The following is a 14,555-nucleotide window of genomic DNA, read 5'->3' as shown; positions in this document are numbered from 1 at the left end:
TAATTGTATTTGCAATCAAATATTTTTAAATTTTAATAAAAATTTTAGTACATAAATATGAGCAAAAATTGTTGGGTTCCAGAAACTCACTTAAAGATTTGAATACTCCCCTATTGTGTCCCTCACTCTACAAATTATTTTAGAGAACTGTTTTCAAAACAAATGTCTTGTATAAGAGCTACTTTCTATGATGAAAAAGATATATAATAAAATACAAACGCTAAATTTTCTTTTGCCAACACACAAAGATAAAAACAAAGAACCAAGTATATAATATATATGAATAAATATTGAATGCCATTTAAAACTTCTATTAATTTACTTTTACGTGTTTTGGACAAACGTACCTTGATTTGTTTGAACAAGTCTACAATACATATATATATATATGTGTGTGTACACACAAATTACTATTCTTGCTCATACATTCTTGTCTTAATTACCACTTATGACTTTACTATTGACAATTGACAATCAAATTCACGAAGTTAGTAGTTAATTCCGTTTTGGGTCCTAAAATATTATTCAAACAATAAACTATATATTTCACGTGTGAAAATAGTACGTAAGTTGGCCAAGTCATCACAGACTGCATGGTGTGTGTTAATATATCCTAATTACATATATCTGATTTAACAATAGGAGCCGATTTATAAGCTTGTCTACGTGTTTAATAGAATCTAATAATTAATTTAATTTGACACAAATTTTATATTTATATTATAAAATCTACTTAATATATATAAATAATTTATTAAAAACTCAATAAATTAATTTCTCTAAAATTCAAAACTCATAAATTCAAAATTCTAATATCACCTCTGTTAAATTCTAATTTATTCAGAATAGTCGTGCCAAATCAAATAGTAGAATTTCCATATGAGGAAACATTATTAATTAATTCATCCCCGTGAAACTCATAATGTAAATTAAAGATGAGCCCACAAACATGGACTAGACCACTTTGGTGATCAAAGGAACTAGTCAATGTTTAAAATTGGAAAAATTACTAGAAAAACCACTTTTTAATAAATGATTACTGATTTTAGCGATACTTTTTATTTATTATTATTTATAGCAATATATAACAATATTATGATATATCTACTATGTATTAAAAGTGAATTATGCATGCAATATAAATATATTATAAGTGTTTTAAAATATATTATACTTGTTTGGTAAAAAATTGATACAATATATTATAAGTGTATTAAAGTATGTAATAAATTAAGTATCCATGAATAAAACTTGTATTATATGAGTTTTATAAATTATTCTCGCTAATATCTATTAAAATTGTATTATAATTGTATTATAAGTGTTCAATGAAAAAAAATATTATTGCTATAAATAGTAAATATTTTCTTAATGTTGTACATTTATGTAAATTTCCCTTTAAAATTTTATGTTTCAATTTGCTTAATTCCTATATTTGTCTTATTTTTAGACTTTACTATATATATCTTCATCATTCTTTTTTTGATTGAGACTCTTGGGGAATATGACAATTAATTTATTTATGGGGAAGGATCATATTTTTCTTACCATTCCCTCTCCCTTTTTCAAATCACTTTTCGTGGTTCATATCAAATTATCAATAGTGGAATGGTCTTATATTTAAGATTTTGTTTTTTTGAGAAGAGAAAGGGTCAAAAAGTTTGAAAGTGGTGATTGGTCAATGATACATATTTGTTGGTAACAAGAAAATACATGGGTAGTCAAACATATACTATAGAATTAGTTTAGCCGAGTGTATAACGATAATGTTGAATAGGATGTATTAGCAATGCTTACAGGCATAAGCAATATTAATGGTAGTTCTGTTGGCAATATTACTTACAGACCTCTTATGCAGAAAATATTTCGTATATATTATTTGATTTGATGTATTAAAAATAACATGCATTGCATAATTTTTAAAAAAAATCATTAAATTACCCTCCACAAATACGGTGGAATGAATATAAAAAAAGTTTTGAAGGGCAATTATGTATTTAACCATGCTAATGCATGCATTCAAATACTTTGCATTATGTACTAATACTATGGATGGAAGTGTATTGTATAACTGATGCATAGGTGAAAAAAGTCTATCAAACATAATACGAATAATACACAAAGCTAATACATACATTATTTTTTCTAATACACTCAATAAACCATCCCTAATTAGTCCCACTATGAGAGACATTATTTTCTACTTCCAACATACTACAACTTACCTTAACAAGAAAAAGAGTATTCTAGTTTGTTTGGCCAAATATTTCAAATTAATTTATTTTGAAAAATATTTTTTAAAAACATATTTTTGGTAAGAAGTAGTTTATTTGATTAAAATTTAAAAATATTAAATAATGTAACCAAAAAATTCTAATATTAAATGTGTTTGTATTAGATTCTATAATATTTAATTTAACTTATCATAAAAAATTGTGTTTGTGTTGGCAAGTCTCATGCAACTCCTAAAACCCAACAGGTTTAAAAAAGTAAAATTCAAAAATATTAAATGACGTATTCGAAAACCATCATCTATTCGATGTGGCGTGCCGAATAATAATCTTATTTATAAATTATTTATCTGTCATATTTATCAGGGGCGGATCTAAACCATTAAATTCAATAACTTTTGCGCATATTTTAGATTTAAATATATTAAAAAATTATTAAATATGTAATAAATATTTGTTGAAAACCTGTAACAAAGTAATCCCTTGGTTCAATCACGGAAATAGAACTTAATTAAGCTTTATTACTATAAGGATTCCGTTTTCATCTTGGACACTTACAATAAAGTTTTTTAAAAAATTTAATTTAAAATTATTGAAAATATATAAACTTAAAATTTTGAATCAATCTATAACATTTATGACGAACTATATATGATGATATTCGACTTGAACCTACCATGACATTCTAACGATAATATAAGACGCATTCATAGTGATCTTTTTAGTTGTGGTCGAAATTCAAATTGGACAAATTGAAATTATAAAAAAGAATCATATCGAATTTGATTAAATTTGATTTTGATACAATATTTGGAGAAATCGATATCGAAAATATCAAACTGAAATCTGTAAAAATCGTATAGAACATTAGAACCAACCTATGAACACTTCAATATATTGAATAGGATCTATTTATAAGGATCTTATATTATTTTTTATGTCTCAATTTATGTGACACATTGTCCTAGTTAATCTATCCTAGAAAGAATGTTACATTTTTATAATTAAAAATAACTTAGTTTTAAAGAGATAGAATCAATCCGATTCTTGAAATGCTTTTTTGGATATTCCATAGTGTCTCGACTTTTTACGGAACGTGAAAAACAGATGATTGATCATTTGTTTCCTAGATGACTTGTTGCCGATGATTTTCAGTTATTAGAGTCTTCAATGAAAATAAGACATCCACACAAATGTCTATGATTTGTTTTAAACTACTTTAATAATCTTTCTTTTATTTATTAAACTTTATATTTAATTAAATAATATTACATAAATTAAAATGGATTGAATATATATTAACGTGTTCCTTTCCCGTCAACAACGTAGTTTCTTTTCTTGTAGACGTGTGACAACGTTTGCCTAAATTCTCTGAATTATAGTACTTGTTAGTCAATGTTGACTTCTCTAGAAAATATATATAGACCCCGTTTGAATGGGCTTAAAAAAAGTATTTTTTATGTATGAAGTGCTTTTAGAACTTTGAAGTACTGAAAGTTATTTTTATAAATAAGCAGTTGAGTATTGGATAAAAGTGCTTAAATGAGAAAAATGATGTAAATTTTAGGGTTAAAAGAATAAAAAAGGTAATTTGGGAATTTAGTTAAAATATAAAGGATATAAAAGTAATTTTTATGATCAAAGAAAATAACTTTAAGCACTTCGAAAAAAAAATTAGGAATTCTAACTTTTCATTTTTGACTGACTTTAAAAACTTTATGACTTTAAATTGATTTTGACCAACTTCAAGCCCATTCAAACGGGCTCATACTAATTCTAGTAGATTGAAAAGTCAAATATACATCACATGAGAGGCTCAACCAATTTGTACAGAATTCAATTAATGTGCAACTTGTCAGCAATGTAGACTTCACAGGTTAGGGTCTATTTTTACCTGCCATATAGAATTATGATTTGAAAATAAATTAATTTGAAGTTGAAGTTTTATTATAACATGTAATATTTTGGTTTTTTTTCATAAGTATGAAAATTTCATAATTATAAAAGTATTAAAATTTTCTCAATTATTATATATTCTTATCAGATGAGCGGATTATAGTTTATTAAAAAAATATCGATATATCTTAAGCCGATGTATTGATAAATCATATATCGTGTTCTTTGTATTACAAGCTTTCAAATGCACATAATTTTATAAAGATTGACTAGTCAACAACAGTGATAACTAATTATTCTTTAATATAATCTTTTCACATGGTCCGAATCTCATCACGCTAAATATGCGTCTTTTTCGCAAAACTTAAAATGATTGGTCTTTTTTTTTTTTTACAAAATGTAAACTTATGAATCAAGTTTTACATTTTAAAATATTTGAAATCATGATTTAAAATCCTAAATAATATTTTTTTTTTAAAATTGGTATATAAAATTATAACCCCAAATCACATATCCAAACGATGAAATCATAATTTCATATTACATTTACAAATGGGTGAAATGGTCTGGTAGACTCTTATACTTGTATGAGTTGTATTGTAAATTCTTCTACTTACCTCTTTGTCATCTGAACCCCTGAAATCCATGAAACACAACATTTTAAACGTTATTTTTGACTTGGCATCTTATGTGACATGACCAAGCAAGGAGCATGTAAATCACATTTTGTGGGAGCGTGAGACACCTTAAAAAATGTTTAAAATCAATTTTAAAAATTTTAAAAATAAATAAAAATTTATTTCTTCTTCAACCATCTCCCCCCCCCCCCCCCCCGCCTACCCACCCTAATTTTTCTTCTTCTCCAGCGCTAACCCTCAACTTTCTTCCCTTCTTCTTCAACAAATTCACCCACCACACTCGTTTTTTTCTTTTTCTTCAAAATCACCTACCATACTCTCTTTTTCTTCTTCATCATCATTAGCCAACTCTCCTAACAAGGGACCTACAAACAATCAACTTTGTATCGGAATGTGACACCCGATCCAATTATGTGTCGGAATATGATATTCAATTCAATTATATCGTATCGGAATATGACATCTGATCCAATTATGTGTTGGAACATGACATCCGATCCAAGCATATCACAATCACAAATACATTCAGTAATTATAATATTTATATCACCAAGAACAGGTTCATCATAAAAATCACAAAAAAGGGCCAACAAGTGATCATTTCACATATAATTTAACATGTTTTCTTATTCATTTACACACATGCATATCATGAAACAGTTTGACAAGTCTATGAAACACATACGAGAAACTAGACCATCACCTACCTCAAATTCAAGCTTCAACAACTTTACAATGCAAGAGCCTTCCTTTTTCGGATTCGTTCTTCTTGTTCTTGGTCTATAAAACAGTAAATACATATAAAGGATCAACACAATGGCCCAACTATCATGAAATATAACACAATTCACACCCTAGGATAAACCCATGATCCTAACCCCACCCTAGGGCTATTTCACACCATTAGTTTTTCAGTTTAAACTCTCCCCCAATGATTACCAACCATAGTTTCTAGGTTTTAGGAATCAAAGGATGAATTTAGGGAGTAAATCATTACCTTAAGTGTGGAAATCCATGGGAAATCGATAGAAATCACCCCAGGTTGCCTCCTGAAGATTTAGAAAAAGTTTTTGCAGAAAAGACCGTTCTGGGGTTTTTTCTCGACTTAAGTCACCTCTGCCCCGCTCTGGCGGGACCCATCCTGCTCTAGCAAATCCTATTTTGCTCTGGCGGGAGATATCCCACTTTGGCGGGTTGCACGAAAGTAGAAAGCTTGGAGTTTGTGCTTCAAGCCTCCATTTCACGACGCACCCCCTTCCAATGACATATTAAAATATACCATTCACGCCAACTTTGATTTTAGGAGTTTTACTTGCCCGAATGGGAATAAGCGAAGACTAAAATGCTCCATATCATCTTGGTTATCAGTTTGTCCAATCAAATTAGAGATTTGACCTTTTATCATTCACATGTTCACCCTAGACTTCACTTGCCTTAGAATTCATCCAAGTATAGAGTAGGCTAAATTTTTTGAAGGTTACTACCTGAAGTTTTCTAGCCCGAAATCTTTTCCCATTGGCGTATTTCTAACAACGAGGACAGGTCATTACAATAGATACTAATTTACCCATCACTCATCCTCGAGTGACTAAATAGGGAAAATAGGGTTAAAATAGTGATAGGGTAGTACCTGATTCATCGAACAGTTGAGGATACTTGTCTCGCATGTCTTTCTCAGTTTCCCAACTAGCTTCCTCTACCTAATGATTTTTCCATTGCACTTTAACCATATTGATCTCCTTAGTCCTCAACTTTCGAACATTACAATCAAGAATTGCAACTGGCTCCTCCTCATACTAGAGCTCCTTCTCTAATAACACTGATCCCCCTTTAATGATGTAGTCCCCATCTCTATAGTACTTTTTCAGCATTGACACATGGAATACCGAGTGTACCCCAGACAAGCTAGGTGGTAAGGTCAATCAGTATGCCACTGGCCCTACACAGTCAAGAATTTCAAAAGGGCCAATATAGCGAGTGTTGAGTTTGCCCTTTTTGCCAAACCTCATTACCTCTTTAATGGGTGACATTTTTAGAAGTACTTGCTCAGCAACTTCGAATGTCATATCCCTTATCTTTTCGTCAACATACTCTTTCTGACGACTTTGAACTATTAGAAACATAGCTTGGATGCTTCTTACCTTATCCTGAGCATCCCCCACTAAGTCACCCCCCAATGGCTCCACTTCCCCAGATTTGAACCACCCATTGGGAGACCTGCATCCCCTTCCATATAGGGCTTCGAATGGTGTCATGTCAATATTGGAGTGGTAGCTATTGTTGTAGGAGAACTCACACAAGGGCAAAAACTTGTCCCAATGTCCCCCGAAGTCTATCATACATGACCTCAACATATCTTCCAGCACTTGGATAGTTCTTTCTGACTGTTCGTCTGTCTGTAGGTGGAAAGCTGTTCTGAAAGTGAGTTGAGTGCCCAACACTTCATGCAACTTTCCCCAAAATTTGAAAGTAAACTAAACCACGATCTAAAATGATAGTGAGGGGTACCCCATGTAGCTTTACTATCTCCTTCACATAAATCTTAGCCAGCTATTGTGCATTGTAGTCCATTCTAATTGGGATAAAGTATGCTGACTTTGTTAACCTGTCAACCGACACTCAAATGGAGTCATACTTTCCCAAAGTCTTGGGAAGTCCCACCACGAAGTTCATGGATATTCTCTCCTACTTCCATTCATGAAAATTTAACTAAAATTTTATAATAGATATTAAAAATAGTTTCTCTCTGTAAAATAATTTTAATATTAAAAGTGCACTGATACTTGTCATTTTTTGTAATTTGACTTTTAAAAGTACTTTTAAAAAAAATAGTTAAACATAATCTGCTTATCAAAGTACTTTTCAAATGAATTTGTTAAACACAAATTGTTTTTTTCAAAAGCACTTTTTTCAAAAGCTAACAACAACAACAACAAATCCAGTATAATCCCACCATGTGGAGTCTGGAGAGGGTAGAGTTTACGCAGGCCTAAACCCCACCTTGAAAGGTAGGGCGATTGTTTCCGAAAGACCCTCGGCTCAAGAGAGGAAAACAAGAAAAAAGATCAGATAGGGATAAGCATATCGAAAACAAGGAATAACAAAAGTGAGAAAGTCATGGTAGAATAGTATGAAAAGAAAGAGACATTAACTACTATAAATAAATAAGATAATCAAAGTACAACAGCCCCACACCTATAAACAACAATACAATGTAGAAATCAAATGGCAATAAACAATGAGCAGAACTACAACTACTATGGTGTAAAGATAAGTCACCTAGCCTTTTATCCTAATCTGAGTCCTCCACAAAAGAAATTATAGTGCGCTAATGCGCTTACTAATAGGGAAGAATAACGAGACTATGTACTAGCCTTCTACCCTAATGTGGGTCCTCCACACCCTCTTATCTAAGGTCATGTCCTCGATAAGCTATAACTGCGTCATGTCCTGTCTAATCACCTCTTCCCAATATTTCTTCGACCTACCCCTACCTCTTCTGAAACCATCCATGGCCAACCTCTCACACCTCCTCACTGGGGCATCTGTGTCTCTCCTCTTCATATACTATTTTTAATAAAATATTTCTAAAAATAAGCAGTTTTTAGTAGCAATACGAAACAGGCTTTTAATTAGAACCTGTTTGAATTGTCTTATATTAAATATTTTTAATCTAAAATAGTTTTTAAGCTCTTTTCAAGTGTTTGAGTAAATTAAATAAAATGCTTATAAGCACTTGGTTTTAAGCTAAAATGACAAATATAAATCATAAGTTAGGAATCTTAACTTATGGCATTTGACTTATAAATCAAAAGCTAATTCAAATAGGCTTTTAATCCGGAGGTCAAGCACATCACCTACATAATAAATCAATAAGTCAAAGATAGAAATATAATACCCGTGAAATTTTTAATCTTTGAAAGAAATCAAATGTTGGTGCCTCAACTATGTTTCAAATATTTTTTAAAATTTGAGCTTTTTGTATACTAAATATGTTGTTATTATTATCGTTTTGAGCTTCACGCATTAAAAAGAAAGTTTCAATATTTCGGATCGATCCTCAACCTCCATAGTTAAAAGTTGGATCTTCTTCTATAATTTGCACGTCTTCGGTGCACTCAAGAAGGTTAGGCCAAGAGAGGGATAGTGCATGTAAGCACTCAAAAAAGAAAGGGCTAAAAAGTGGTTGTCCAAAGAAAGGGTTTTAGGCTCAAAGTGGAGAAAACTAGGGATTAATGTTATTTGGTAGGCTTTGAAAGGCACAATTGGGTCAAAAAAAGCCTACAATCCTTTCTCAAACCAAACATTACTCAGGATTTCGCCTCAAAGAACATTCAGGCCAACTTCTAGATCAGCAGTGCGATGCAATTGAATTTTAATCTAAAACTCACCACACAATGCACATGAAGCCATGAAGTTGGTTTTATTCTTACCTTGAATACCTGCAAGAGAATTTTCAAGCATCACAAACATACAAATAAAAGATACCAACAGAAGCTATTATTTACCACAAAGCTAATCATTTTCATCATACCGAATATTTCGCATACTCCTAACTGTATTCGTCCCAATTAAGAAGATATGACTCTTAAAATATGTACATAATTTATTATTTTATTTAATTATTTTAATTATTTTTTGTTGAAAAAGAAATATTGAACCCATGAAGGGTTGCCTACATATCTCACTGAGATGAGAATCAGGTATGCGTAGTTCTTGCAAATATGATATATAAAATAATTTAAATATTTAGACAAACTCAGAGTGACGTCTCGTAAGTCTAGTGCTCTTTGACATCTTCAGTTGGGGAGTTTCTTTTGCCTATTTGCATCAATACGTTTCGTGTCATCTCAACCATCAGTGATGACACCTATCGTTGTATTATTTTTCAAATATTCTTCAGAGATTATACATTGGTGAGTTCTTCTAATTTCCTGCAGGAATCACTTGTTATTGTGTTCTTTTGGGGGATTATCTTTTATGACTTGAATTCTTCCAATTATTCACGAGAATCAAACATTGTTATAACCATCTTCGACTATCGTCGGGGATGATTTTCCTACAAATATATGAGAACAGTGTTAAAGCAGGGCCATTATAAAAAAAAATAAGTAACAAAATATAGGAGTAAGACTTTATAGTCAAAGACTCATCCGATTTATCTTTTAGGCTGTGTATTGGTGTCTTGTGAAATTTAAGGTAATCGTTATTTTTCCATGAACTCTTTGTCCCTACAAGATCCATAGGAGAGAGGGTTATTGTTTTTCTTAGATTAAAGAATTGAAAGAGATTAGGGTTAAAGTTTGTGGTTGAATGTTGCCGCCGATTTGAGATTGCTGTGATTCCCTCTCTTGAAATAATGTCGTCTCTCTTGCGTACAAAGAAAACTTCTTAGTTAGGGAGGAGGTGTTGACCTCTCAAAATTGAGATCCAATCATTTATCGCATGATGTCCTTTGATAAATGCCTCTACAAAGAAAAAAAGAATCAACTTTGTTGAACCCTCGATTTTTGAAAAGTAAGCAAGTTTGATTTCCGACACAAATTAGTCTCTTCTTGAAAAAGAAGAATAACTCAAAAGCCAAAATATCAGACAAAGAACTAAACATATAAATGTTACTTTAGTTGAATACAAACTAATCCATGGATGAAAAAAGATTAAATGGACAAAAATTGACCCATTTTAATTTTAGGATTGATGTGTGAGAAAGATTGACTTGTGTTGAATCATGGATTTCTTGCGCTTCAACTTTTGTATCCTCATTCTTCTTAGATGTAGAAGAAGTTTTTAATTTCTTTGAAAGAATGAGGAAAAACTAAGAACTTCAAAGACAGGACCGAGCCTTGAAAGGCTGCCTACGTATCTCACAAAGGAGAATTCAGGTCCTACGTAGTTCGACTAACTTGATTTTTTTTCCAATGAAACATCAACCCATTTTTTTGAGATGAGAGCAAGCTTTATGATTTGAGAGTAAAGTTCGAATTTTGTTGGGAAACTAAAGACTCATGGAGTAATTGGACGCACTTTTGATAGTGACTCGATATTTATGCCTATGAGGCTCTAGAAAAAATTTGAAAAAGAGTAAACTAGCATGTCTCCAAATTAAGCAACATATTCACGAAATGGTTATAGCATATAACACATAAACAGTTATTGCACATCCTAAACAGATATGTGACTTTTTGCGCCAAGGATAGGCCTAACGATTTGAAGGATGTATAACGTCATTTGAAATATTTTATTGCCCCAAAAAATCATATTTATACAAGCTTTATGAATAAACTGAATGAGGATACATAATAGGAAAATGAGATACAAATAATCGGTCTCACACAGCGATACAATCCTAAACTAAGGCTTCGTGGAAAATCTTTCATTCTTGACATCTCCGAACGCCAACGCCTTTTGAATAGAATAGCAACTCGTGAAGATTCTATTTTTTTCGACTAGACTAAACTATTAAAATAAGCTCTCATCCCCAAGGAACATTGGTTCGCCAAACGACGTATACAACCTTCAAGTTTAAACACATAAGTATGATCGTCCGTTTAAGCGAAGGCCATTTTGGACTCAAGGTGGTCTTTCTAATGGGCCCAATACGCCTTGGGTATTGGGTCGTCTTGGGCCAATGCGCTAAATCAGTGTTTTGATTTCACTGTACGCTAGGTTGACTAAGAGTGACTTTTGCGAGACTGGTAACCCAAGCGGACAATTATGGCTGGAACTTAAGACAATCATTGAACGCATGATGTATCAATAAATTGTCGATCATTTCGAAAAAGGGTCAAGTATAAAAAGTCCGGCTGGATTCCGCAAAACCGTTCTTTAATATAGTATATATTCAATAGGAAGATGCCACAAAATGCAAATGACAGTTTAATATATAAGTTAAACACATAATTGTACAATTAAGAAAACCAAGAATTACTAATTATTGCAAACCCAAATAGTTAGTCAAATAAGCAATCAAATCTAATGTTATAACCTAATTAAGTCCCCAGCAGAGTCGTCATTTCTGTTATGTCGGAAAAAGACAGTTTAAAATTAATTTCAACTTTATAGAAAAAAATCAATTTTAAAAAAGAAGAGTCGCCACTTAATTTTTTAAAGAAATTAAGAAAACTTAATTTAAAAGAACTTAACAGATTTAAGTCTTAAAAATTCAGAGAAAAAGGTACGAGGTTCTTATTTCCACTTTGAGAAGGTGTTAAGCATTCAAAGTGTCCGCTAACGCGCGGAAATCCGACGATTTGAAAAAATATTTAGCTAATTTTTGAAAATATTAATTTAAATGGAAACGAAGACTTTAAAATTATTTTTTAGAAAAAATAAACTAACTTAAACATTGAAAATAATATACATGTATATAAAAAAAGTACAACAACAACAACAACAACAACCCAGTACAATCCCACATCGTAGGGTCTGGGGAGGGTAAAGTGTACGCAGACCTGACTCCTACCAATGTAGGACGGCTGTTTCCGAAAGACCCCCGGCTCTTTAGAAGCATAAAAAAAGGTCAGACAAAAGTATTAAAAGTAGATAAATAGATAACGAAATAATCAAAGCACAAAAGCAGTAGGTATTATTAGATAGTAACATAAATACCATAAATCAAAGTACAAGATACAAGAAATCATAGTGCCTTAATAAGCCTACGGCTAAGGGGGAGAAATGCCACTATTTGCTAGCCTTCTACCCTAATGTGTGTCCTCCACACCCTCCTATCTAAGGTCATGTCCTCGGTAAGTCGTAAATGCGTCATGTCCTGTCTGATCACCTCTCCCCAGTATTTCTTCGGCCTACCCCTACCTCTTCTGAAACCATCCATGGCCAACCTCTCACATCTCCGCACTGGTGCATCTGGGACTCTCCTCTTCACATGCCCAAACCATCTCAGTCGCGTCTCTCGCATCTTGTCTTCCACCGAGGCCACTCCTACCTTGTCTCGAATAGCCTCATTTTTAATCCTGTCGCTCCTAGTATGCCCATACATCTATCTCAACATTCTCATCTCGGCAACTTTCATCTTTTGCACGTGGGAGACCTTAACTGGCCAACACTCCGCCCCGTATAACATAGCTGGTCTAACCACCACTTTGTAGAACTTGCCCTTAAGTAGTGGTGGCACCTTCTTGTCACACAACACACCGGAGGCGAGCCTCCATTTCCTCCATCCAACCCCAATACGATGTGTGACATCCTCGTCGATCTTCCCGTTGCCTTGCATTATAGAACCAAGGTACTTAAAACTACTTTTCTTTTGGATGGCTTGGTCCCCGAGCCTAACTTCTGCGCCAACCTCCTGAGGTGTCTCACTGAACTGGCACTCTAGGTACTCTGTCTTAGTCCTACTCAGCTTAAACCCTTTAGACTCCAAGGTGCGTCTCCAAGCTTCCAACTTAGCGTTAACTCCGCTATGAGTCTCATCGATGAGGACTATGTCGTCCGCAAAAAGCATACACCATGGCACCTCACTTTGAATTTGTCGCGTCAATACATCCATCACCAAGGCAAATAGAAACGGACTCAAGGCTAATCCTTGATGCAACCCCATCACCACCGGGAAGTGTTCTGAGTCCCCTCCTACTGTCCTTACCCTGGTTTTGGCACCCTCGTACATGTCCTTGATCAACCTTATGTACGCTACCGGTACACCTTTAGCCTCCAAACATCTCCATAATATCTCTCGAGGGACTTTATCATAAGTCTTTTCTAAGTCGATGAATACCATATGCAAGTCTCTCTTCCTCTCCCTATATTGCTCCATTAGTTTCCTCATAAGATGGATGGCTTCCGCAGTTGAGCGTCCCGACATAAATCCGAACTGGTTCTCTGAAATAGACACGCCTCTCCTCACCCTCATCTCCACCACTCTTTCTCACACTTTCATAGTATGGCTTAGAAGCTTTATACCTCTGTAGTTGTCGCAACTCTGGCTATCCCCCTTGTTTTTGTATAGAGGGATCATGATGCTCGACCTCCATTCTACGGGCATCATTGCAGTCATAAAGATGACATTAAATAACCTAGTCAGCCATTCCAAACCTACCGAGCCCGCACTCTTCCAAATTCTCCAGGGATCTCGTCAGGTCCGGTCTCTCTTCCCCAACGCATCCTACGAACAACATCTTTAACCTCATCGACCGTAATACTGCTATAACCCCCAATATCGTGACTCCTTCCTGTATGTTCCAAATCTCCCAACACAATTTCTGTGTCCCCACTGTCATTCAAAAGTTTATGGAAGTAAGACTGCCATCTTTGTTTGATAAGGGTCTCCTCTGTCAGTACTTTTCTGTGCTCGTCTTTAATGCACTTCACTTGATCCACATCGTGTGCCCTTCTCTCCCGGGCCCTGGCTAGCCTGAATAACTTCCTGTCCCCGCCTTTCTCTTCTAGTTCAGTATAAAGGCGTTCAAAAGCTGTCGTTTTTTCTGTTGCAACCGTCAACTTCGCCTCCTTCCTCGCTATCTTATACAGTTCCCCATTCGTCCACTTCTCCACCTCATCCTTGCTCTCCATCAACTTAGCATACGCCAGCTTCTTTGCTTCCACTTTCCCTTGCACTTCTTCATTCCACCACCAGTCCCCTCGATGCCGTCTACGACTGCCTGTTGAGACTCCCAACACTTCCCTTGCTACAGCCCTAATACAACTAGCTGTCCTATCCCACATACCGTTCGCATCCCCACTATTATCCCAGGCTCCCATATCCTTCAATTTCTCTCCCATATCTAGGGCCCTAACGGTTGTCAAACTCCCCCATCTGATCCTAGGTCGTTCTTCC

Source organism: Solanum dulcamara, chromosome 1 (genome assembly GCF_947179165.1).
Source record: "Solanum dulcamara chromosome 1, daSolDulc1.2, whole genome shotgun sequence".
NCBI lineage: Eukaryota > Viridiplantae > Streptophyta > Magnoliopsida > Solanales > Solanaceae > Solanum > Solanum dulcamara.
This window is presented reverse-complemented; position numbering follows the sequence as displayed.